At 47.2% G+C, this 26,252-nt stretch overlaps 1 protein-coding gene across 4 annotated transcripts in view; it reads right to left on the bottom strand.

The window, feature by feature from the left end:
* LOC135366718 (5-hydroxytryptamine receptor 2A-like) overlaps window positions 1-26,252 on the bottom strand; it is a 312,589-nt gene that overhangs the window by 156,715 nt on the left and 129,622 nt on the right. For all 4 annotated transcript variants that reach the window (XM_064599554.1, XM_064599552.1, XM_064599555.1 and 1 more), the window contains exon 3: window positions 17,417-17,472. The gene's annotated coding sequence lies outside the window, so the exon portion shown is untranslated. The remainder of the gene's footprint in view (window positions 1-17,416; window positions 17,473-26,252) is intronic.

Genomic DNA, 26,252 nt, shown 5'->3' with positions numbered 1-26,252 from the left:
AAAACCGAGAAGGTGTGCTTTGGACAGGTCACCTCATTGATCAAGAGAACATCGGTCTCGCGAGCTCTCGCGAACGCCGTGAAGAAAAAGTCCGGCATGGCGAACCTTTTGGCTCGGTGTCTTTCCTCTCAGAACGCCGGATATGCGCGTCTACTTCCGCCGCCTGCAAACGACGTCGCGTTCGGCGTCATCAAGTGGGAACTGGGCATGATGCCTAGTTCCCACTCGTCCGACACGACGTCGCCAGCAGGCGGCGGAAGTAGACGCGCGTATCCGGCGTTCTGAGAGGAGAGACGCCGAGCCAGAAAGTTCGATATGCCGGACTTTTTCTTCACGGCGTTCGCGAGAGCTCGCGAGACCGATGTTCTATTGGCCAATGAGTTGCCACAGAACACACTAAACGGAGAGCAGACCGGGGAAATATCACGAAGAGTCTCGACAACTGCGAGGAACAGCGGCGAGGCATTCCGTGTCTTCGTGGTGGGCAAAGCGAGAACACGAAGAATGTGCTCTCTGCCGACGTCTCTCGACGTCACTATGCTGGACGTCACCATTCGCGCCGTGATGTCACCAAGTGGCAACTGGGCATTACTATGGCGGGCTAACAAGCGAGTTTATTTTTGCTCTTCTCTTCCTTCTTCTATAAGCAAACTCAAACTCGCCCCTTCTTTCTTCTTCTTCCTTCTCTTCTGCTATCCTCTTCCTTCTCTTCTGCTACCCTTCTTCTGCTTCCTCCTCCTCTTCTGCTACACGTCAACCATACTTCAAGGACTTCTTCCTCTTCTTCTACTACTTCCACTACTGCTTCTCCTCCTCCTCCTCCTCTTCCTCCTCCTTCTTCTGATATTCGTGCATTCGCATGAGTGACATTCCCCAGAATGTTCCAGCGGAAGTTCCGCAAAAGGTCACCACGTTCTTCACCGCACAACTTTCTCAATGTGACCTACTAGCATTCAGTATGATGGCGCTCTGTCTCATGATTTGTTGAAGAGAAATGGGGCGTGCGCAACTTGTGCAACACTTGATGTATATACATCAAGCGTTACAGAAAAAGCGTTCGCGTCCTGTTTTAAATTACGCGGCTTGTGTCCTTCTGAAAGCCGACTGGCGTCGACCATGTTATGCCTGCGAAGTTGTATCTTTAAAGCGCAGGCTGCCACTTCGACAAAATTCCACGAATTATTGCAACAAATGAGTATACAGCACCAAAGCGGTATAGTGGTCGAGTTAATGGGATAGTTTACTTTATTATCGTCATTATGAATCATTGGGATCCACGGAGTTCACGCGCAGAGAGACATATGAGTGACGTCGGTATGACGGCATGGTGACGACACGAGGGCGTCGTCTTAGCACCAGGCTTCGGTCGCTTTCGATTCCGGTGCGGAGAATAAGTGAGGAAGAGGCGTGGGAGGTGGACGCTGACACGTGACCAACATGGCGAGAACGTCACGAGGGACGCTGTGAAGGATTCCCTTCTTGATTGCTCTTTTGAGGATATATATACTTATTTAAATTACCAGTGATGGCCAGTAGTTAGCTACATGTAGTTAAACTACTAGTTAAACTACCTGATTGTAGTTATAAAGTAGTTATCAACTACTTGCAGAAATGTAGTGTCCAACTACTAGTTAAACTACTATTTTGAGTAGTTAACTACAGTAGTTAGGTTACTGCAGGCGCCAACTACTTCAGATTTTGCCGCAGGCTTTATCGTACGATTGTGCTTCCATCTTTTACTTTGAGCTACACGTTTGATGAGAATGCAGGTTTCAGTTTATTTATGACGTTCTATGCAAGGTGCAGAGCAATTGTGTACGAAATCTTCACTTTCGTCACTGCTTGTGATTCATATTTAGGTGTCCAAGAACACTATAGAATGGGATTGGTGCTGATAGACAACGTTAAGTAGTTAGAGACGTAGTTAAACTACACTGCAGTAGTTAAAGAAGTAGTTTTAACTACCTCCCCTGAATAGAAGTTGAACTACTAGTTAAACTACTCTATTGCAAAGTAGTTAGTAGTTATAGTTAAACTACTGTAAAAGTAGTTAGTGGCCATCACTGTAAATTACACTAGGGAGAGAGATAGAGTTACTTTAAGCTGAACGCAATCGCCGAAACTCGCTGTTCATTAAAAACGAAAACGTTCGCATTATGAGCGAGGAAGACTAAGGTTTCTTTTAAGCAGACTATACTATTTGCGTTAACCAACATCAGATTTTCCCGTACCGGTTTTTTAGCGCTCCAGAGTGAGGCAGACGACTGGTAATTTAGAGCCAAAGTGCAGCGGCCTGCGAAGGATACTAGATTGCCAGTCGAGAGCAGAGAAATTCAATTTGCGTGAAGGCCACGTACGGGAAGTCGCGTAGAACAGTACACTGTTTCTTGCACTATAGAGAGCGCAACACTTTTAAGGAAAAAAAAGAGGCGTGAGAACTTCGAGCGCATTAAACAAACTTCCCTCATATAAATCTACTTGCACGCTACTCTTCCATGCGCCTGAAGTGTTCGTGCGTGGAGCTTGAAATAGAGTGCTACGTTTAAAGGGGCACGCTAAGTATAATTTTTTTCCTCGCTGGATGAAAGGTGGCGTTACCTTGACAACAATATAAAAGGAACTGGATTTATCCGTCGTGTTATTCGTTATTAGCGATCGACAGAAAAAAAAAATAACTAAACTGAATGCACGCTTTTCCACTTCCTCTCCTTCTCAAGGAGGTCGACAATGCGGAGTTGTCTCCAATTGGTCTCTTCAGACGACTTGTCCAACCATCGCGGGAGATCGTTTGAGGAGACCAACCCCAGGCCTCTCTGCATTGTTGCGACGCTTCTTGAGAAGGAGAGTGAGACGGAAAGCGAAAATTGCAGTTTCTTTCGCTCAATCACGAACGACGCTACGGAGGAGTCCCGTTCCTTTTGTGTTAGTGTCAAGTGTGTTAGGTAACGGCGTCTTTCATCCTGCGATGAGTAATGTTTGCGCTCCAGTGCACGTGTAAGCACTACAAATCACCGGAACCTACAACCCGGAGCATATTTCACGCAAATTGAACGGCTGCTCGTGATGCTAAGACTTTAAATAATGCGTGGGGAAATCCCACAGAGGCTGAAGGCTGTCGTACCCTCTTAATGGACGCTTTTTCACAACTGGTTATGCGCATGCCCTTGACCTCGTGCTCCGGACAAGGGTATCTCTGTATTCAATATATGGCGCTGGATGAAGACGACAGGAGTGAAGACCAGTGAGGACAGCGCGCGAACTCGTCGGCCTTCTTCTTCTTCAGAAGTTTTTATAACGGGAAGATGGACAGTACAGTACAGTACGATACAGTGTACTTGGGAGCTGCACGAAGTGTTTACGCATCTGTAAAGTAACTTTCACTACATGACATTGTGCACGTGCAGTCAAAGCACGCTTTACAGGAGCACCTTGTTAAGAATGATTGCGAAAGTACCTTTCAAAGGGCGCGTTTTTTTATTCAACCCGAGTAGCCAAGGAGTTTGGTAACGACGTCAGTGCCTTTATCATCACGTGACTCCAGGGTAGCCACCTTTCACCGCAACTTTCGAATGGCTAGAGTTACTCTGCGCTCAAAACGGCGGACCGGCTGACGGGCGAGACGATGTGGAAGTGGTGGCGTACTCTATGTTTAACAACTTACCGAAGATGCGTGCACTCTAGCAGATTTTGGAAATGTTCCACAGTTTTTAACCACACCTACATTTCCAAATTGAACACCACCCAAATTGTCTGTCAACAAGACGGTTGGTAGCAGACGACGATGCGTCGTCTGCTAGCTTGTGGGTGACGTCATAGCTACGGCTAGAGTAGAGAAGAGTTGTCGCTTCCTGGCTATTCTGGCTAATTTTCGCCGCAGAGTTATGACGTCATTTCCGCTACTCTGGCTATTTTTCCCCCGGCTGAAAGTAACTCGGAGTTGCCAGAGTTGAATAAGAAAACGCACCCAAACTAAAGGCGCTTTCTCGAAATAGAGTTACTAAATAGGGGTACAGAGTATCGCATTCGTTTTCTGCGCCGGGGCCGCCGTTCGGTGTCTGCAATTGGGCCTACCGTGTCACGTGGTTTCTCCTTCCAATAATGCGCGTCCATGTTGAGTCCCCTCCATCCAAAAACTGGTTTCCTCGGTTGAGAGCAGGCTAGACTGCGCGCTGTTCTCCGGCGTGGGGAGGGAGAGATTGGTGTCCCATTGCTAGTGGACACAGCCGCGCCGGACCAAAGATGGCGCTGGCCAGCGTGGCTCAGTGTCGCCACTCTGCTCCCTATTTAGTGACTCTACACTCTTAAAAACGAGCTTCACCGCATAGCGCGCTCCCAGTCAGCCATCATCTCAAATGATATCGTTATCTGCCCTGATTTGTTGAAAACGGGGGGGGGGCGTACGCCTTTTTGTGACACTTATGCTATTCATAATTCTCACAAAAAAGGCGTACGCCCCCCGTTTTCAACAAATCAGAGGCGAGAACGATATCATTCGAGATGATGGTTGGCTGGGAGCGTGCTATGCGGTGAAGTTCATTTTTAAGAGTGTAATCTGCCCCACTCCAAGACCGGTTGGGGTCGTTTATACTACCTACGTGGGTCTGCTTTGGCGCATGCCGAGGGTGGTTCGCTGGGGAGCAGGTAGGATAAGACACGGATGTGAAAGAGGTAGATGGTCTCGCACACTTCGTTATCATCTACTTCACTCTCCGTTTATTCCCCCCTTTTCCCATTTTTTTTTTAAATTCCGTGTTTGCGCCGCGAAGCAACTGTGGCTATGAGGGGCGTACAGACGCGTACATATAGAGAGAGGACAGCAGGAAGGAGTGGGGGACAGGGGTGTTAGACTGCGTCCTGGGCCGACTTCTGCACCCTAAAAACAGAGCTTCTCCGCACAGCACGCTCCTAGCCAACCGTCATCCCGAATGACAACGTGTTGTGACAATGTTGTGAGCGTTGGTGGCTCTCTATCTGAATCATATGAATCTTTTTCTGGGGTGCCGCAAGGCTCAAATCTTGGACCTCTGCTCTTTGTTGTATTTGTGAATGATATCATTCAAAATATTAAGTATTCAAATTGTTTGCAATATGCTGATGATTTAAAAGTGTATAGACGAGTTAATGACGCAGGTGACGCCACAAAGTTGCAGCGTGATGTTGATGCCATAGAATGCTGGTGTCGGGTCAATGGTTTGCGCTTGAACACAGAGAAAACGAAAGTAATGCTTTGACACGAAAAAAGGATGATCTTTTGCATGTTTATAAGGTCGGTGGCGTAGATATGAAAAGAGTAAAGGTTGTACGTGACCTTGGCGTAATTTGGGATCCGGCTTTAAATATGGAGGAACACGTCACTAGTATAGTGACATCGGCAACACGCTCGCTAGGTGCAATTTTTCGTATAACTAGAGATTTTCGTAACAAGGAAAGCGTACTGGCGCTTTACAGGAGTCTAGTAAGGTCAAAATTAGAATTCGCGTCCGCTGCGTGGAATTTCCTAAACAGTAAATTATCAGCTAAGATTGAATCAGTACAGAAACGATTTATCAGAACGTTTTTTGATAGATTTTTCGACAGAAGACATTTTTATGATTATTACTGGATTCTGAAGAAACTTGACTTGTGTTCTTTAAGTGTTCGCAGAGATATTCATGATGTGTTGTTTTTGCACAAAATTTTAAACAGTTCCATTGATTGTCCAGACTTACTCTCGTCTGTATCGTTTTGCGTACCTTCTCGCCAACGGAGAAATGCTAATTTGTTTTACGTTGCTCGTGTTTTATTGTCTTCACCTGTGATCAGGAGTGAATTAATGTTTAATACTCTAGAATCTAATGAGATTGATATGTTCATGAGTACGAATTTTTATCATACTGTTCGAAGTGTTTTTGCCTAACAGTGTTCTGCTTTTTTCCCTGTATGTGCTCCCTTTTCTTTTTTCTTTTCCTTGATCCATTTTTCCATGTATGTGCACCATTCACAAGGCGTTTTAATGGGCTGTTAATGGGCACAATAAAACCAAATCAAATCAAATCAAACGTTCTCACCCTTGATTTGATGAAAACGGGGGGCGTACGCCTTTTTGTGGCAAATTAAGTTTCTCTAACTTTCGCGTCACGTAGAACCGAAATATCTTCAGCGCGACGCGGCAGTTAGAGAAAATTAATTTGTCACAAAAATGGCGTACGTCACTCGGGATGATTGTCGGCAAGGAGCGTGCTATGCGGTGAAGTTCATTTTTAAGAGTGTACAAGAAATCTTGTACATACCCGCCGTTATACACCAAGCGCAACTTCAGTGTCTTTTGCACACTCTAAAAACAGAACTTCGCAGCGTAGCACGCTCTGCGCGAGCTATTGCCGCAAATGATAGGGTTATCGCTTCTAATCCGAAAAGAAAGCGGTGCATACGCCTTTTTTGTGACAATGTGTACGATAATTGACGCAATAAAGTGCACGCGCTCTCTCTCTTCGAGTCAGAAGCGATAACCCTATCATTCGTGGCACTGGTTGGCGCACAGCGTGCGTATATTGTGATGAAGTAAGTGAACTACCTGTGGATGTATACCCTTTTACACCGACTCTATGTGGTGCTATGCGGTGAAGTTCAGTTATCAGAATGTATTATTAGCGCTTATTATTCTGGACTAGACTGTAGCCTTTGAATATTCTTCCTCCGGTGTGCACTAACCACCCCAATGCCAAGCGATCACCTGTGGTCAGCGTTTCTGCGCGCCTTTCGGGGGGGGGGGGGGCATTTATTGGCAGAAAGAAACAAAACAGGGAAAGGTTAGCCAGGCTACAAGCCGGCTTGCTATCCCCCCCCCTCAACACACACACACAAAAAAAAAACAGGTCCCCGCTTTGGCGAAACCTCCATCTCTACATGTTTCCTTCCTTCGTTCCCTCGAATCCAATATCGCTTAAAGGAGGGATAGGTGCATGTCTGCGTTGCTTCCCACAGTGTAACTATCGCGGCCAGCACGCCCGTCCATTCATAACTCGCGGGAGCCTCGCGTTTACCTGAGGCAACTATACTCGTGCGTCGTACCGCGATCCTCGAACGCTAAGTGCTTTTTCTCGAGCACCGTACTTACATTTATATGGACACGCGTGCACTGCATATTGGGATATAAACGGCTCGCGATATTCGGGTCATTCGTTTTGCTTTTGCACAGAAGGGAGATACCTGGTCGTAAGTGGAGATCAGGGGAGTGATAAAAGGGAAAAGAAGTCGTGGCAGCTTCCCTAGCACGACGACGAGTAGAAGCACGCCATCAGTGTAATGCTTCGGTAGATGGACGGAAATAATGAGAAAGGGGAAAAGGGAGAAAGAAAAGGAACGCTCTTAGAAGAGCACTTAACCGCGTAGCAGGCTCCTAGCCAAACCATCATCATCCCGACTGACTTCGTTCTCTGCACTGATTTGTGAAAAACGGGAGCGGACGCCTCTTTGTGACATGTATGCGGTTATCTCATAAAAAGGCGTATGCCTCGCTCTTCCCACAAAGCAGGATTGATAACAACGGGGTCATTCGGTCCAATGTTGGAGCATGTACGCTGCCACGCAGGAACCTGTCGCTATGGGCGGGACAACGTCCCGAGACGCTTTTTGATCCGAAGCGTTTAAAGTGGTTGGGACACCTTCACAGATGCGGTTCATTACATCATGGACGCGTTGTACTGCACGCCAGAATAGAATAGAATAATATAGAATAGAATAGAATAATAGAATAGAATAGAATAAAAAAGAATTATTCTTCCACGTGTCTTACTCAGCGAGATACAAGCCCTCGAACACACTCCAGAGCAAAGCGCCGACGTCACAGAGCTCAGAGTTGCGTCCATTCCTATTGACTGTCGTGAGCACGTGACTTCTCGCGCGCTGCCTCACTGGCAGCGGTATGCGCTGTGACGTCAGAGCCGCGTGAGTTTCGGTATTCGCGGTGCCCGTTTTCTCCGCTTCTATCACTCTTTTCGTTGTGAAACTTTCATTGCAGGTCCACATTGGTACAAACAACCGCGTTTTACGTTTATCTAAGATAACGTTAGATGACCTGTCTCAACCCCTTTAATCGTCCACTCGAGAGAAGAGGGCCTTAGCGTGCCCCTGCGGACTGTACCCCGTTGTCTTCAGGGTCTCACCTAGTTTATGGCAGTGCAATGGACCTGTCTCCCAATGATTTTCTACTACAATCATGTCGTCCACGAGACGGAAAGTGCCTTACACTCTTAGGAAACAAGGGTGGAGCCGTTACACCTTTTAGGAGGTAATAGTTGTCATATACGTTGTTCCTAAAAGGTTGCAAATTTCTACCTGCTACCTACGAATGATAGGGTTACCACTTCTGATTCGGTGAGCGACGGAGGGGGGGTACGCCTTTTTGTAGTAATTTGGATATGCGATAATGGCTTTTGCCACCCCTTGCCCTTTATCAGACGCTATGTTGACCTATAGGTGGTAACTTTTATAGTTGCCTAGGTCAACATAACGTCTGATAAAGAGTGGCAAAGGGTGGCAAAAGCAATTATCATTGAGCCAAATTTCTATAAAAAGGGCGTACGCCCCCCTCGCTCATCGAATCAGAAGCTGTAACCTTACCATTCGTAGGTAGAACTCTGCAACCTTCTAAGTGCAACATATGTGACAAGTATTACTTCCTAAAAGGTGTAACTGCCTTACCTTTTTCTCTTAGACTGCACAGCAGCTGGCATCCTTCCAGCGTGGTGCGGAGAGCGGGACAAGGTGAGCGCGCTGTTGCTATAGGAGGCAGACCCTCCGGAGCTCATGCTGACGTCATACCTGATCTTGTAGGATCCGACACTATAAAAACAGAACTTCACCGCATAGCATGCTGTGCGGCAACCATTTCCACGAATGATGTGGGTTATCGTACGCGTGCGTACCGTATCGCGTACGCCTTTTTGTGCCAATTTGGATGTATGATAAGTAGTACAAAATGGCGTACGCCTCCTTCTCTCCACGAATCAGAAGCGATAACCCTATCAATGGTAGCAATGGTTGGCGCAGAACGTGCTATGCGGTGAAGTTCTGTTTTTAGGATGTAAAACATGAAGCTTCGCGTCTTCCTTTCGAAAATCCGTGGAGGCGGGTAATGTTGGTTGACGGAACTTACACGTATTTTGCGTGCCCATGCAGCCTTCGAGCGAAGTTGATTTTTAATCCCAAATAATTAAATAACATTTTTTTTAGTCCGATTAACAGCGCTAAAGCTTCGCTAATGCGAAAGCTTTTCTGACGATTATGAAGATTTATATTTTGTTTACCGACTGTTCGAGAGAAGTTGATTTGTGATACGACTTTTTGCCACAACTTTTGGTCCAGAGCGGCACTTTGCTAATGCGAAAGCCTTCATGAGGATGACGATGATGACGATGCGCTCAGCGAGAGACCAAATTCTTAAAAATGAAGTTCGCCGCATAGCACGCTCCTTGCCAACCGTCATCTCGAATGATATCGGTATCTGCCCTCATTCGTTGAAAACGGGAGGCGTATTAGTTTTTGTGACAATTACGAACAACGTAAGTGTCACAAAAAAGGCGTACGCCTCCCGTTTTCAACAAATCGGGGCAGATAACGATATCATTCGAGATTATGGTTGGCTAGGAGCATGTTATGCGGTGAAGTTCATTTCTAAGAGTGCAGCTACTCCAGAAGCTGCCCGCGTATTGCGTACACTCTTAGAAATGAACTTCACCACATAGCACGCTCCTAGCCAACCATCATCCCGAATGACAACGTTCTCGCCCCTGATTTGTTGAAAACGAGAGGAGGAGCCTATTTTGTGGCATTATGCACGGCACAAAATAGGCTCCTCCTCCCGTTTTCAGTTCATTTCTAAGAGTGTATATCTATACTCGTTGAAACATGTGGGTACCGAAAAGAAAGTCTACGAATAATCAATTCCGAGCACACTGGGGAACATTGTGGACAAAGGTCTAAAGCGGGTTAGATGCGATAGGTCAATTATGTACGTCTACAACGCTATATAGTTCGTCGACCTCCGTTGCACGAAGTTTACACATGACCCCACTTCCCCCCCCCCCCACTTTCTCTCTCTCCCTCTTTGCATTACCTATTAGCAAGGCGTAACACTACTGCCATTCAGAAAACCAAGCACTGTTGCAAAGCGCTCGCGCGGTACATTTTCGCGGACGCGGTAGTTAACGGCAATATTAAAATTTTGTGCAGCGCTATACATGCGCGTATACGGCGGTGGATGAAGCTCGTTACGCTATAACGACCGCCACTATAAATATTCAGGAGTTGCCGCGCGTTCTTAGTTTGCATGCAATGAGCAGCTAGCGTGAGCCGAGAGCATTCCCTCAGTCCCCTGTGGAAGCAGACGGACTAAAAAGTTGTTTCCTGAAAGGCGTGTGCATTCTCGTGTAAGCGCCTGGGGATAAATTAGATTAGCCCGTTTTGTTTTTTGTTGTTGTTGTTGTTTTTTTCATTCTTGCGGGTGTGAAATCGTCAGTCACTGCGTCACTGCGCGGTACGCGTCTGTGGCGAGAGCCTGAAACCACGATTTTAACTGATTCCTCAAAGAGAGAGGAAACGAGACAGCACTCATCATTCGCCAGACTTGCGAAAGGCACGGGCGGGAAAGGAAAGGGGGGAAAAGATTGCGCTAGAAAGATGCTTCGAAACAAACTACAGGGCATTTTGATCGCGCTGGAAAATACACTCTCGAAGCAGACTGGTGCTAGCCAAGGTCGTGCTGAAGACTAGGAGGTGCTGTCCGAGGTTGCCCTGGGTTTTGTGGCATACACTCTTAAAAATGGACGTGGGGGGGGGGGGGGTAAAGGCAGGATCGGCTCGCCGTTTGTTGGCCACGCAGAAGTGGGCGTCGTCACGAACAAAAGAAAAAAGAAAGGAAGAGGGATGGAGGATAGGGGATGAAGGGTGGAGATGCGTAGAGGGTGCATGAGTTCGTCGGGGAGAGCAACGTGTGAGATGGGTCGTTGAGAAAGATCTGCCTTCTGCAGAAACAGAATAAGGCTTCTTGTTTTAGCGGAACGTTCGCAGAAGAATCACCAGGGGTCCGGGGTAGAGGATGTCCGCTAGCGTGCCCGAGCTAAAGCGAGGGAGATGGGTATAACACGCTTCTAGCCAACCGTCATCCCGAATGACAACGTCCCCTCCCTTGGTTCGATGAAAACGGGGGGCGTACGCCATTTTTGTGGCAATTATGGAGTCAAGAGGGTAAAATAACATAGAGTACAGTTTGTAGAAACGTTGCCTGAAGCCTGCTCGAAAGCTTACGTATCAAATAGTTACTCTGACTACGTGCTTCACTCTTTCGTTATTACTTTTCTTGACAATTATGAACTGCATAATGCCACAAAAATGGCGTACGCCCCCGTTTTCAGCAAATCAGGGGAAGGAACGATGTCACTCACAATGACGGTTGGCTAAGATCGTGCTATGTGGTGAAGTTCATTTTTAAGAGTGTACTTTCCAGACGAATGTCGGCACAGTTCCCCCTGAAGTCGGCCCATGACGCACACTAACCCACCTGTCCCCCCCCCCACACTCCTTTCTGCTGTCCTCTCTCCGTCTGTCCACGTCTGTACGCCGCTCATAGCCACAGTTCCTTCGCGGAGCTAAAGAGGCGTGAGGCGTACGCCTTTTTGTGACAATTAGCATAACTGCATAAGTGCCACAAAAAGGCGTACGCCTCCCGTGTTTACAAAAATCAGGGCAGCAAACTATGTCATTTTAGACGATGGTTTGCTATAGGAGCGTGCTACGCGGTGGAGTTCTGTTTAACGTCACGAAAGACGATAAGAAACAGAGGCAAACAAATTGAGCGACACGCACTAGTGAATTTTAGTGCGTCGTACGCTATCGCATTTGCGTATACGTAGGGGATAGCGTGGTGCGCACTGCGCGAAGCCCACTATGTTTTGCGCGTGCGCAGAACCATCATCGCTATCCCTGACGCACGTAGACGCGATTGCGTACGATGCTCTAAAACTCATTACTATTTCCTTCTATTCCTACACTCTAAAAACAGAACTTCACCCCATAGCACGCTTTGCGCTAACCATTGCCACTCGTGACTGGGTTATCGCTTCGGATTCGAAGGGGGCGTACGCCTTTTTATGCGAATTATCGTAATCATATTTGTGCCGAGAAGTTTGGGAGTCGCACCCTGGTGTTCACTGCACGAACCGTATCGTGGGGATATTCCGGGGAGTATCAAGGCATTGCACGTGTAAGAGGCTGTCCAGCACTGATCTTTCCTGATAATGTCGGACGAAAACGACATATACGTTCCAAGTAAGTCGAATTTTCATTCCAATATGACAGTTTCTTACTGTAAAAAACAGAAACGAAACCAAAACGAGGATCCCCACCAAGAGGCGTCACAGTGGCGCCCCTAGTGAGGGTCTCGCCGCAAATACCCAAACTGACGCAAAAAGGCGTACACCCCTCCCCCTTCGATCTCTCTCTCTCTCTCTTCGAATCAGAAACGATAACCCTATCATTCGTGGCAATGGTGTGCACGGAGCGTGCTATACAGTGAAGTTCTGTTTGTACAGTGTAAAGGAAAAGTAATCAGATAATCTGCTCCTCCATTAACATCCCGCGGTTAAGTAGTACCTCCATCTCACGACAAACGCAGCGCCGCTGACTCCCATTCTCGAACGCATTCCTACCAAGCACCGTTTATCTTGTTATCATACGAGTTGGGGGGCCCCTGGCTACATCTTGCGGTGTCAGCGGCCAACTTTGGGAACCCCGCGGTGCTGCAAGTATAATACGATGACGCAAAGTGGCACAGAATGCTAGCATTTCCTCGGGGGCACGTACGGTCTCCATACGTTACTTAATGGTGCCCCGTAAGCATCGTGAAGCAAAACGAGGAAGAGTGCTGTAAGAGCATCTATTCGCGAAGGCACGCTGAGGCTTTACTTCCAGAAGCCCAGCGTGAACGAAAATCAAGCCCCTGTTGTCGATCTCCGTATGTGGTCGCAAGCGGGCGCAATTTCTTATTCAACCTGAGTAAACCCTTAGTCATCTTTTTTTTTAAGAGTTTTTTTTGTCTTTAATCTATCTCATCCTTCTTTCACTGTTTGTTAGTTTATCCTTTATTTCCTACACTCTTAGAAATGAACTTCACCGCAGAGCACGCTCCTAGCCAACCATAATCTCGAATGATGGCGTTATCCGCCCTGACTTGTTGAAAACGGGAGGCGTACACCTTTTTTGTGGCAATTATGAAGTGCATAAGTGTCACAAAAAAAAGGCGTACGCCTCCCGTTTTCAACAAATCTGATAGATCTCAACAGTATAGGTTTCAACAAACAGATCTGAACAGGGTTGATAGCGATAGCATTCGAGATGACAGTTGGCATGCTATGCGGTGAAGGTCATTTTTAAGAGTGTAATTATTTTCTTTTTGTTTTTATTTAGTTTATTCTTCTTTCATTTATTTATTTATTTGTTTTGCGGAATAGCGAGCCGTCGACCCGTTTGGCTGACCTTTCCTTCCTTTATTTTTTTCTTTGATCTAATAAATACACCCCCCTCCCCCCTCCCCCCCCGAGTACGCTCCACACCGGCGTAAATTTCTGAGTAGCGAAAATGAGGTCATAACTATCCGGAAAAAAACTATAAGGCGGAGTAGTATAAGATTGAAATACGGCAGTCGTCGAACAGGCCACACAGCGGCGGAAATCGAACCACAGACCTCTTGATTGCCGGTCAAGTACGCTAACCACTAACGGTACACTGGCACGGCTTACCTCTCAAAATGCACTTGCCTCGTTCAGTGAACGGGCAATGAAGGGGGGGGGGGTGACGTGGAGGTCCGAGCGGTCTGCCTTCCTAGGTTGGCGGCGCGTTGCTCGGGGAAGGGATGAAAGGGGTGGGGAAGGGGGAAGGGGAAGCGGGAAGGGGAAGGCTCACACGTCCGGTTCTACAGTTTCCTGCACTACAGCCCACCGTGAGGGTCCACTGCCTTCAGAAAGTTCAGCAGGGCTTTCTGTACGGATTGCCGTATTTCAAACTTCCACGTTCTTGGGTCATTTCTTGTGTGTGTGTGTTTGTTTTATGTGACGAAAAGTCACAGAGGAGGGACGCCACAACACGTAAACAGGTATATATGAAGTCAGTTTTCCCCTTTTCTTTTATACTCTCCCACCCAATATCTTCGTAGAGGTACGGCAGAGCCACCTTCCAAAAGCCTTGCCAGAAAATCCGTACGACAAACTCAAAATACAGCTCATCGACGGGACCGCGGCCACGGAACGCTGCCGCCAACAGCAGCTGTCGACCGAAGACTTAAGCGACCGTAAACCCGGACGGGACGAGCTCTCGAGAAGGCAACAAACGTTTGGTGAAGAGGCGAAAACTGTTGATGAATGCCTTCTTCGGGAACTCCTTCTAAGCTTTCCAGGATTGACGGACACCTCGCCTTAAAGTTGGGGAGGGGGGGGATATGTTTATTGCGAAAAAAAAGAGGCAGGTAGAAAGGAAAGGTCAGCCAGGCAGAAGCCGACTTGCTATTCCTTGTAAAAAGAAAAGAAAGAAAAGAAGCCACCAACTTAAAGTTGGCTTCAACTGTGTACCTGTCTCTTTTCCTTTGATGCAATGCATTGCACCAAGTTTCTTTCAAATATCAAACCATCTTGAGGGTTCCGAAGAAAGGTCTAAATGCGCGGATTGGACTTCGTATGGCAGTTCGAAAAAGCAGAATCGCAAAGCTGCAACATCGTGACTGCGTAGACATGCAAGTAAGACTATAGGGATAAACACAGAGGGAGCCGAACACGACGAGTGTGTTTGTACCTAATCTTATTTGCCGCGCCATGTCTACGCTGTCACGTTACCAACAACCCTACAGTGCTGCAACATCCTGATCTATCGCAAGGCGGGCTGAATCACGCCACGTTGACTCTATTAAAAAGAGTACATAGGCGTTCTGTTTCGCCCTTACACGGCAAAACAAATAAGCGATCCGAAAATTGCCCAGCATTGCGACTTAGGGTGTATTCGCACGATGCAACTTTAGTTGCGCGTCGTTGAACGGGTTGCGCAATGATTGCAAGAGTTGCGGGACGGATCGTCACACGAGCGATTCTTCTCGCAGCCTTCAAACACAACCTGTCCTTCACTTGGCAACTTCGTACTCCTCCAAAGTCCAATCGCGGTGGCTGGCTGTCGTGGCGTCACTTCGGAGACGTTAATTCCGCAGCCCTAGCCGGCGCGGGTTACGAAGGCGACGCCAGCATCATGGAAGCTCCACTAGCGATTCTGCCAAGACATTTCACGAGAATCTGTTCTTGAATACGTCACTGCAAACTGTCAACTGTGTTTTCAGTTCTGGCTCACATGCGATTCGACGAAGATGATGTTGATGATGACATTTTCTCACGCCATCTTGCGTGTTTGTTCAACACTATACGGCGAGTCGCTAATCGCTTGAAAGGAGCGTACTCTCTGCAAGTTCAATTGCCTGCAACCGTTGCTGGAATGAAGTAGTAGCAAAAGTTAAACCCTTAACGCACAACAATAGGCAGCCCCAACTGTTTGTCCAAAACCAGACGCTTTCATCAAAACGCTTTCAGAGTGGAAGTTCTCTGGCTCCGAAAACTGTGACCTTGCAACTCTGCCGGATAACTTGTGATTGGCAGCACATGGATCCGCTGTCCAAGTCGTCGTAGGCCATGCGTTCTTGATTTTTTTTTTCGCGCTTTTTCGTATTCTTTCCACTATGTACAGTTTTATCAAAATTACTTTCTACAGGATCCCACATATCTTTTCTAAATGACAAATATGGGTCTTGTCGGCTGCAACGCTAACATTTGTCGGGAGATGGATCAGGTCCAGATAAGGGCTGACCAAGAAGGGTGGAACTCCAAGAACGCTGTCAGGAAGGGCTGGATTGCAGACGGCTGCCGATGTACAGTTGGGGACTCCATAGGGTCGTAAGACCGTTGCTTATGCGGCAGCAGTAAATGACCGGGATCCATGTTACCGTCAGAGATAAGATGCTGGCAATCCCACAATGGTCTGAAAGTTCGAGAACATCGTCGCCGATCTATTTCGTCCAGGAACGCTTCGCTTGCATGAGTGGCGAGCTGTTTAGCTTGCGCCATTCTAGTATGTCGGCCTTGCTGTATAGCCAGATGTAGCCCACCTTGCCGCTGTCACATACGTACTTTGATGGGTTGCGCAGGTCCTGCGGATTTAGACGCTGGTATGGGCGGCGCTGCTCCCAGAACGTCGTCTGCTTATGAACAGATCTTCGACGTTTTCGAACGGCAGGAATAAAGTAGGGTTTGGTACAATGTTGCGCACATCGACTATCATTTTAGCAGGTGGATATGCGGCATGTCATGCGACGAGCGAAAAACATCTTCCACAACGAACCACGTTTCGGAGTCCGTAGACCAGAAAGGTTGATGCCACAAAGAGAGTGAGATGGCCGATGATCTGCGGAATCAGTCTCGGAGTTCCTTTTTCGAGCATGAGGCAAGCTGAATCCGGCTGCCGCCGAGCCCAACTTGTGGCGCCTTCCATTCGTACAAGGCCAGTCTTACTTAAGACCAGGAACAAAGCAATCAACAGGATAGCGAAAATCTCTCGACAAAGCTGCCATCAGACGCTATGCAAATAGGTCAGCTCTCTGCGCAGCGCCACAGTTTCCCTCTTTCTCCTATCGCCCGTGAAGGGACCTCATCGGTCCCACTTCCAAATAAGGAGTCGAAATTTCAAAGGTGAGGCCCGCCCGTGGTTTCTTCTGCAGACCGGGCTACGAATACGCTCTTACTCCTGCCTCGTGATTGGACAGGTGCTCCATCACGTGGTGTCACCGAACATTACCCTCTCCTCTGCACGGAGACCGGGTGCGGAAAATTAAAAGGGGCGTTTTCCTCTTCTTTTGCTCTGACTGCAGGCCTCCATCGTAGATGCGCGGACAGACAGATGCGCACCATAGAAGATTACACGTCTCAGATTCGCATTTCAACAGTGTCGTCTGAAAACTATTTGCAGCAGATCGTTCTATCCATAGAAAATTCTATGGCTAGAGTGGGAGAGCGCTCCCTTCATGTAGTAAAAGGACGCCTCAACGCAGACTGTTTTCCCATATGTAGCGACGAAACGCTTGCGATTTCTCTTCTTAACCGAACAAGACCCACAAGCAACGAGATTTCATGCTTCTAAGATCCTACTTTCCCTGTGTTCGCTCGAATTGAAATGCTCAATATTTCTTCGACAAGCCCTCGAGAGGGATTCAACCAGTAATACCTCCTTAAGAGCTGCCAGTTCCGTGTTCCGAAACTTAAATATGAATAGAGGCACACGAAAGCATAGAACTGATATTTCCAAGGTGTTTCGATGCAGATATACGATGCAGATATACGATGCCGCTTTTACTTACTGGGGTTTCATATCCTGTGTTGTGTTTTCACTGCAGCGAGGAGCACACCAGGTCACCTGAAAGTAAAAGAAGGTGGTAATGTAGGGGAAATATGTTTACTGTAAAGGAACAAGGGAAAAACAGTGGAAAGGGAACAGTGGAAAGTAATGTAGTTCCATAATTATACGGTCTACGCTGCCAATAAATTGGAGTTGGAGTTGGAGTAAGGAAACAAAAACATGAAGATGCTGGCTCCTGCAAAAACACAGGAGCCGGCAATTCCAAAACACATAATCGAAATACATCAGCAAGTCTAAAAACTTAGAGGCACTGCAATGTCCACAAAGAATGTCATTAAGGCAACTGCCGCACGCTGTCTAAGATCCCTCGGTCATTCTCCGAGGAGCTCCACTAAGTCTAGAGGACGGTGATCCAGTCTTTCCAAGGCGGCTCTGAGGTCATTACGTTGGACACTGTACCTGGAGCAGTTAATTAATACATGTCCAGTGCCAATCAATAGATGGCTTCAAAAGAGTTTTTTTTTTCTCACATAAATAAAAGCTTCAGTTTTTATTGAGCGCTTGGTGCTCGCGTTTTTTTTTTTTTTCTTCGTTGTCTCCTGGATTTGTCACATTCTTCACAGCTGTGAGCTGCAAAAATACTCCAAAAGCCGGGACACGACGTAACGGGACAAAAAAGGTAGAGAACTCCGACTTAACATAACAAAATAACAAGGTTTACTCAGACCTTTCGTCCGTCATGCGACGGACATCATCGGTGCCAAACTGAATGAGAGATTCCACAACCGGTCGCTATTTATACTCCCATCTCCTTAAATAGCGACCGGTTGTAGAATCGCTCATTCAGTTTGGCACTGATGATGTCTGTCGCATGACGGACGAAACGTCTGGGTAAACCTAGTAATTTTGTTATCCTAAGTCGGAGCACTCTATTTTTTTTTTTGTCCAGCTGTGAGCTGTTGCCCTCATGGTCCAAGTCGATGCTCTGAAACCACCAAACCATACAAAGAGCTCATCTGGAGCTCATCGTGTGTTCTGGTGCCAATCAATTTACGTGCTTCCATACGCATACTTTTCGGTACATTAAAAAATTTCTCCAACTGCCCCCTGGTCTTGAGACTCCCGTTGAGGCCAAGGACTCCGGCTTCGAGGTAAGATCCAGGGAAGACGTAGCGCAGGTTGTCTCACCTCCCGTTGACGTCAGGGTACGACCTAGCAGCATTACCAACTCGCTGACACGAAATATAGCCGTACTGAGCGCAGAAAAGTAGTCAAAAGGTAGCCATATGTTACATTCAGGAGCCAGCCCACGAACGCTCTTCCCTCAAAGCTCCCTTGACCTTTTTTGGACACCATAGGAGTTCGATCCTTATTGTGACGGGGCTCATTATTTCGTTTCCCACATCACCACCAGCAATGGGGTAGAGCATCGCCCCCGGAGATGAAACTCCCCATTCATCATCTCAAAATAAAGTTGTTGTTGTTGTTGTTTCAGGAGACACCGAAGCAGCCATCATGCCACCTGTCATGACACAGGAGAATCCCACAGAAATGTACACACAAATATTACAGAAAAATGCGCGCACCGTATTGCAAAGGATTCTTTCTCACTGACTACATAATGTTACAACATTTTCTTGCCACGGACCAAGCAATAACATTCACTTCCAATCATTTGTTGTAGACCTCAAGGACTGTTTCTGAATCCCTTATCGTCGAGGAGCTAACATTCTCGACTTTTGATATTAAGGGCGTACCCGGTGCAATGGAATGATGAAGGTGTAACGGCTAATGGCCGAGGATCGAACTCGACTCGCAAAATTGAGCGCACAGGATCAATTTTAATTCTGTTTCTCAAGTTCGACGTTGTGGCAGCTAAGGCGGAGAACACCCTCCCCACCTCGATTCGTCGGTTCTTTCTGAAACGCCTACGTTTGATGGTCAATAACTCGATTTCCTGACGAAATTTCTTTTGCCGAACTTGCTCCTGTAAAAATATCTCAAAGCCTCAAAGAAGCATCCATTTTGGCAAAAAGTAGCCACATAACCCTGCGACCTCACACAGGTGTACTAGTTCAGGAGGTCACCACTTCGCAGGGATGTTTTGGCGCTAGTGCACACTAATCCTTGTTACGTGACTTGCCGAAACCGTGGCAATGTTTATGACAAAGAGGACAGTTACAGTGCGTAGCAAGGACAAGATCGTGTAACAGACGAACAACGGAAGCCGTGATGACGATAATGTACACATCATCCCGCCCCCCCCCCCCAAAAAAAAATATGGTGCGACGTAGCGCTTCAAGCGGTAGTTATCGTAACAACCCATTAACCCGACTCTCCCGTAAACGATCACGGTATATGTCCATGTAAGATGAAAGTCACTGAAAAGGTAAGCTAGTTGTAGGACTCGAACCCACATCTTCTGGATTGCCGGTCCAGGGCTCTACCAATTGAGCTAAGCTAACACGCCTTCTCAGCGACTTCCAGGGTGCGTCATCTGAAGGGACAAGCAGTCACTCTCTCTCACTCACCTCCTTTCACTCTTACATTTTTGCTCACTCACACACACATTCATACGACGGGAGCGACGCAGGCGGCAACTGATGAACAGCCTTGTTCCAGCCTCAGAACATCAGTGCTTTCATATGTCCACGTCCCTAGTTGTCATGGTCGTGCTTCAAGGATCTAGCAACGGTGGCTTTCGCTTCTGCGAGCCAGAAGTCATTCTAAACTTGGTTGCAAAGATTGACTGGGCACGTGGAACGAGGCGGAAGCTGTCGCGCTTAACGTATGGTTGTTCCTGCACAGGTGCGCGTTTTCGTTCTGGAGGGACTGGACACTCGTATTCAACCAGCTCCCGTGGCCGTTCTGTGAGTGGGAGATGACCCGGGTTCCAATTCAGGCACAGTATCTGCTGTCTGTGTGTTTTCCCGGGTTTTCCCATCTGTGTCCTGCGCCCTAAGTGTAAATGCCGATACAATTTCTCGAGAAGTCGGCCAAGGACGCGTGATCCCACCGAGCAACAAGCCGCCACATCGGAAGACTTTTTGTCGCGGCTGGTCACGGTGAAGCGCAAAAGGACGCTCTTCCACTCTCATGTTCACCAAATGAATTACGTCCTTACACCAATGAATTACGTCCTTTTGCACGTCGCCGCTACGAACAGGGGCAAATATATGTAAACGGAAACCAATTAATTACTGCAACAAATGACCCGCTTCGGTGGCAGATTTTTCTCTAAAAGGTGCCCGCTGAAGGTCCCAAAAGAGGTAGTACTCATTTTAATGCCGACGGCGCCCTGCTTTAGAAGTTATGTTTTTTCACGAAACTCATTCGAATTTTTATTTAAATAATGAGCGGCTCCAACTCATTCACACGGTGCGCAGGTTGTAGGCGGTATCAGACAGATACTTGTAAAAAAGAAAGCTCTTCGATTGGTGCATCGGTTCGCGAATTATTTGGCCCGGGGATTTAACTGAGACACCAGGTATAAGATCGTACAAAATATATATTGCGAAGTATGTAACGATTAATTCATACTCAAAATTCTCAGACTGACGGTACACAGGGGACAACATGCACAACACGAATCTCTCTTGTCTTCTGCGTTCCTGGTATCTCAGCGTTTTAAGTATGGACATCCGTCACCACTGGCTTGCCGCGTCCTCGCCTTTCTATTTGTCAACAATAGACCTCTCCCTGTTTGTAAACAAATGTCGTCATAGTGTTCGACAGCGCCACCAATCTGGTAGAGTTCAACTACGCTCGAAGCTAGACGAACAAGGTCGCGCCCGAGAGCCACGGTCTTGAGGGATTATGATGGTCCTTGAAAGGGACGCGACCTTCGGTCCTACTTTTCTTTCAGTATAGGAGGCAGCGAACAAGTGCCCATTCGTAGAACTCAGGGCTCCATTTTCGATTTGTTTCGGTTTCTGTCCGTCTACCAACGTCATGATGACGGTTCTCGGGTAGAGTTCTATTCGTTATTCCAACTGTCTCATACCCGTACAGACAATATGAAAATAGACACCTGCGTCTGTAGGACATGCTTTGGAACGCAAGATAACGAGGATAATCTTTTTCTTCTCTAATTCTATTCTAATCTAAGGACAATCTGCTCCCCCGAATTGCCGATTAATATAAAGCGGAGCTTCTCCGCTACTTCAGGAGCGTTAAAATGTCAGGTGCCGAATATCCGCAAGATATTTTTATATATATTATATATTTTATATACTTTTTTATATATACTTCGCGCACGCTCTGTGGAACTTGCCAGAGTACGCTGTCGCACAAACAGGATATATACGGTAGAATGCACGAGCCCACATATGGATTACGAACCGAAACGTAAAAATATTCGACTTTCCGACCCGTACGGAACCCTGCTTTACACGAGTCCGCCAGGGACACTTCGTCTGCGGAATAGCTGCGGAGTAGCAAGCCAAAAATTCGGCTGACCACTCTCATCTCGTATAAAGGAGAATAAAAGAATAGCATGTCCGCTCGGCAAACAAGCGTGCTCCTTTCTCGCGCCTTTCCCTCGTGGAGTGACCCGGGCTGCACTTTTCAACGCATGTCTCTCTTATTTGCCGAGGAGGAGAATCAGCGCTCACAATCGGATTTGTAGGAAAGACGATGCGTGTGGCCTGCCGCATTGTGTCCTCACGCTATAAAGTACTCGCTTTACACGACGGAATTCAGGCACGCTATCGAGCCATCGCCGTATCCATTACCGCGTCCTAACGTAACGAGAGTGCATGATTTTTTTTGTTGTTGTTCCGCGTTAGCACCGCGATGCAACTGTTGCTATGATCGGCGTACAGACGTGGACAAATGGAGAGAGGAGAGTAGGAAGAAGTAGAGGACAGGGGCTTAGTATGTGTGCTGGGCCGACTTCACGGGAAACTGTGCCGGAAAACTCAGGGAAAACCTAAGACAGCACAACAGATGGTAGGATACGAACCCGGCACCTCCCAGCATTCAGCATGACCACCAAGTGAGTGCTGAATGGTGTGCCAAGTTCATCAGTATGAAGAAAAATACAGGAACAGATATATAGACCTCAACTGCTCTGACGTACTTGCCCTTCCTCAAGTGCTTGGGCCTCCGGCCAACCCAGCGCATCAGCTATACGAGCTCTTCCAGCCCTCATAACCTTCTTAGCAGCAACGGGGCTCCTGCGTGAACTCTGAACATTCATCACCATTCACCATCTTCTCCCCCTCAAGCAATGGGATAGGGAGTCGCCTCAGTGGCGAAACACCCCACTACATCATCATTCACTTATTTGTTGTTGTTGTTGTTGTTGTTATTGTTGTTCTGAAATACGCTTTTTTGGTGAGAAATCCGGCTTCGCTTACTTGGACAGTCAGATTTTTTGCGTCACCTATATTTGCGACGATACAGATCCCGAAACAATGACGTTCGCACCGAAACGATTTGGCAGGGAAACGTTCAACGTCCCGACGGCCATTCCTGCCCTGCAGCGCCTTAACTCCTTCAAGCTCAATTGGGTTCGAGAACTTGAAAGTCCATCGACTAGAATCTTACTTCGAAATGTCCGTGTGACACAGGTACTGCTCTCTTGACGGGGCGTATGTAACTGAGCAAGCCCCAAGGTCCTGCTTCACTATCATCACACCAGCGGTACAGTGGTTATACACTCTTAAAAATGAACTTCACCGCATAGCACGCTCCTAGCCAACCATCATCTCGAATGATATCGTTATCTGCCCTGATTTGTTGAAAACGGGAGGCGTACGCCTTTTTTGTGACAATTATGAACAGCATAAGTGTCACAAAAAAGGCGTACGCCCCCGTTTTCAACAAATTAGGGCAGATTACGATATCATTCGAGATGATGGTTGGCTAGGAGCGTGCTATGCGGTGAAGTTCATTTTTAAGAGTGTAGCCAACCATCATCTCGAATGATATCGTTATCTGCCTTGATTTGTTGAAAACGGAAGGCGTCCGCCTTTTTTGTGACACTTATGTTGTTCATAATTGTCACAAAAAACGCGTACGCCTCCCGTTTTCAACAAAACAAATCGGGGCAGATAACGATGTCATTCGGGAAGATGGTTGTCTAAGAGGTGCTACGCGGTGAAGTTCTGTTTTTAAGAGTGTACAGAGGCGAAGAGAGACATATTGCTCGGCTGCTTCTCCCGCGTACACGACGTTAGTGCAGTGAAAGCACGCTTTACAGGACAAAGCCACGAAGAGACGTGTGGGGGGGGGGGGGGGGGGAGACAGAAACAACGCTTTGTCTGTCTTCACTCCCTATTTGTGCAGTGTATTATGCACCAGAGAAAATCTGTCCGCTGTGGTTCCGCCGCAGGGGAGCCTTCTCCTTGTTAATTACGTTCCTAATCTGTAATTAAAAGGAGATGGAGTAATTGCCGTCCGTTCCCTTTGAAGAACGTTCAAAAGAATTTTTCTTTTTCCTCCTCTTCTCCTTTCCATATCCGCTCTTCTTAATATATATATTCGCCTCTATATAAGGCTTCGTAGCAATTAAAGCTGAAATTAGGAAATTTATGAAGAAACCGACGGAAGGGATGTGAAGGCAAGGGAAGCGAAAATTATGGTACAGATTTGTTACAGACAATCGCGTGTCGTTTCGAGCGATGATTTTCTTTCGGACACATCCGGGATACATGCAGACGTTGCCATGAATTACAGAGCCCTCAAATCTGCATCGTAAGCTGTTCGTCGTTGCTACTTTGGGGTTCGCGTGAGTTAGCAGGGCGTCTGATGGTTTTCAATGCAGCGCTAGCGCTGTAATTGTATCAGCCTTAAAGGAGCTATGAACTCTACCAAACTAGAAGTCGGCCCGGGACGCACACTAACCCCCCTTGTCCCCCACTCCTTCCTGCTTTCCCCTCTCCCTCTACCCACATCAGTATACCGCTCATAGCCGCAGTTGCTTCGCGGCGCTAACACAAAATTTTAAAAAAATCGTTGGAACCAAAGATAGAATCACGTGACATGAAATGTTACTTTCTATAGCTACAGTCCTCACACATACTCTACTCGAAGCGCAATTCGTGGATACCAAGGGGGAGGCGCCACTATGACCAGCTATAAAGGGCCAGTTCACTCACGAATGTGGTTAAGATAGCGGACAAGGTGCACGTGTTTATCCAAAAAATGGTGTCCGTATCTCATCTCTCGCGCATAAGTTATAGAACTCATTCTCCGACGTCACCCCTCTGCACCCTTAAAACAGAACTTCACCGTATAGTACGGTGCGCAGTATGATGATGATGACGATGATGAGAATGATGAATGATACCGTTATCACTCCTGATTTGCGGAAAGCGCTGCACTCTAAAAACTGAACTTCACCGCATAGCACGCTCTCCACCAACCATTGCCATGAACGATAGGGTTATCGCCTTTTTGTGTTAATTTGGACATATGATAATTGACACAAGAAGGCATACACTTCCTCTTTCTTCGAATCAGAAGCGATAACCCCATCATTCGTTGCAATCGTTGGCACAGAGCGTGCTATGCGGTGAAGTTCAGTTTTTAGAGTGTGGGCGTACTCCTTTTTGTGGCAATTAACGTAACTGCATAAGCGTCGCAAAAAGGCGTACGCCTCCCGTTTTTAACCAATCAGAAGGCAGAACGATGTGATTCGGGATAGTGGTTGGCTAAGAACGTGCTATGCGGTGAAGTTCTGTTTTAAGAGTGTAGAGGGCACCAGCTTCTAAAGGGAGAGACCGCCTCCGCACTCGAAACACGGAACTTCACCACATAACACAAGTAAGACCCACCCTTACCACATAGCCCACTCAAGGTCAACCAATGGGGTATAGAACATCGCATCTGGCGACAAGCTCCCCAATCATAATCACAAAATTAAGCTGTTGTTGTTGTTGTTCTTGCCCTTCCAACCTTTGCTCGACCACAAACACTCCTGCACTCTTAAAAATGAATTTCACCGCATAGCATGCTACTATCCAACCATTGTCTCGAATGATATCGCTATCTGCCCTGATTTGTTGAAAATGGGAGGCGTACGTCTTTCTTGTGACACTTATGCTGTTCATAATTGTCACAAAAAAGGCGTACGCCTCCCGTTTCCGACAAATCAGGGCAGATAACGATATCATCCGAGATAATGGTTGGCTAGGAGCGTGCTATGAGGTGAAGTTCATTTTTAAGGGTGTGGGGCCCTATATTCGTGAAAGTAATCGACCTCGATTGCTTTGCTTCTCGCCTGTCATTGGTCGTTACGTGAAGAAGGCGTGAAGAACAGAAATGAATGCCGCGCGCCCTCGACCAATAGTCAATCTCTTGATCCTGCAAGCTTCGTGATAAAGTACACTCTTAAGAATGAGGGGGGGGGGGGGGGTCGAAGTAGCTTGCCGTTGTTTGTCGCACTCAACAAGAATGTATGTACTCTTAAGAATGAACTTCACCACATAGCACGCTCCTAGCCAACCATTCCGAATGTCAACGTTCTCTCCCTAGATTTGTTGAAAATGGGAGGCGTACGCCTTTTTTGTACCAAATATGTCTTACATAATGAATATAAAATAGGCTCCGCCTCCCGTTTTCAACAAATCAGGGGCGATATATGGTTGTCATTCGGGATGGCTAGGAGCGCGCTACACTCTTAAAAATGAACTTCACCGCATAGCACGCTCCTAGCCAACCATAATCTCGAATGATATCGTTATCTGCCCTGATTTGTTGAAAACGGGAGGCGTACGCCTTTTTTGTGACACTTATCATAATTGTCACAAAACAGGCGTACGCCTTCCGTTTTCAACAAATCAGGGCAGATAACGATATCATTCGAGATTATGGTTGGCTAGGAGCGTGCT

This window comes from Ornithodoros turicata, chromosome 8, assembly GCF_037126465.1.
Source record: "Ornithodoros turicata isolate Travis chromosome 8, ASM3712646v1, whole genome shotgun sequence".
Taxonomy (NCBI): Eukaryota; Metazoa; Arthropoda; class Arachnida; order Ixodida; family Argasidae; genus Ornithodoros; species Ornithodoros turicata.
Note: the sequence above shows the minus strand (reverse complement) of the source record. Positions and strands in the feature narration are given on the sequence as shown.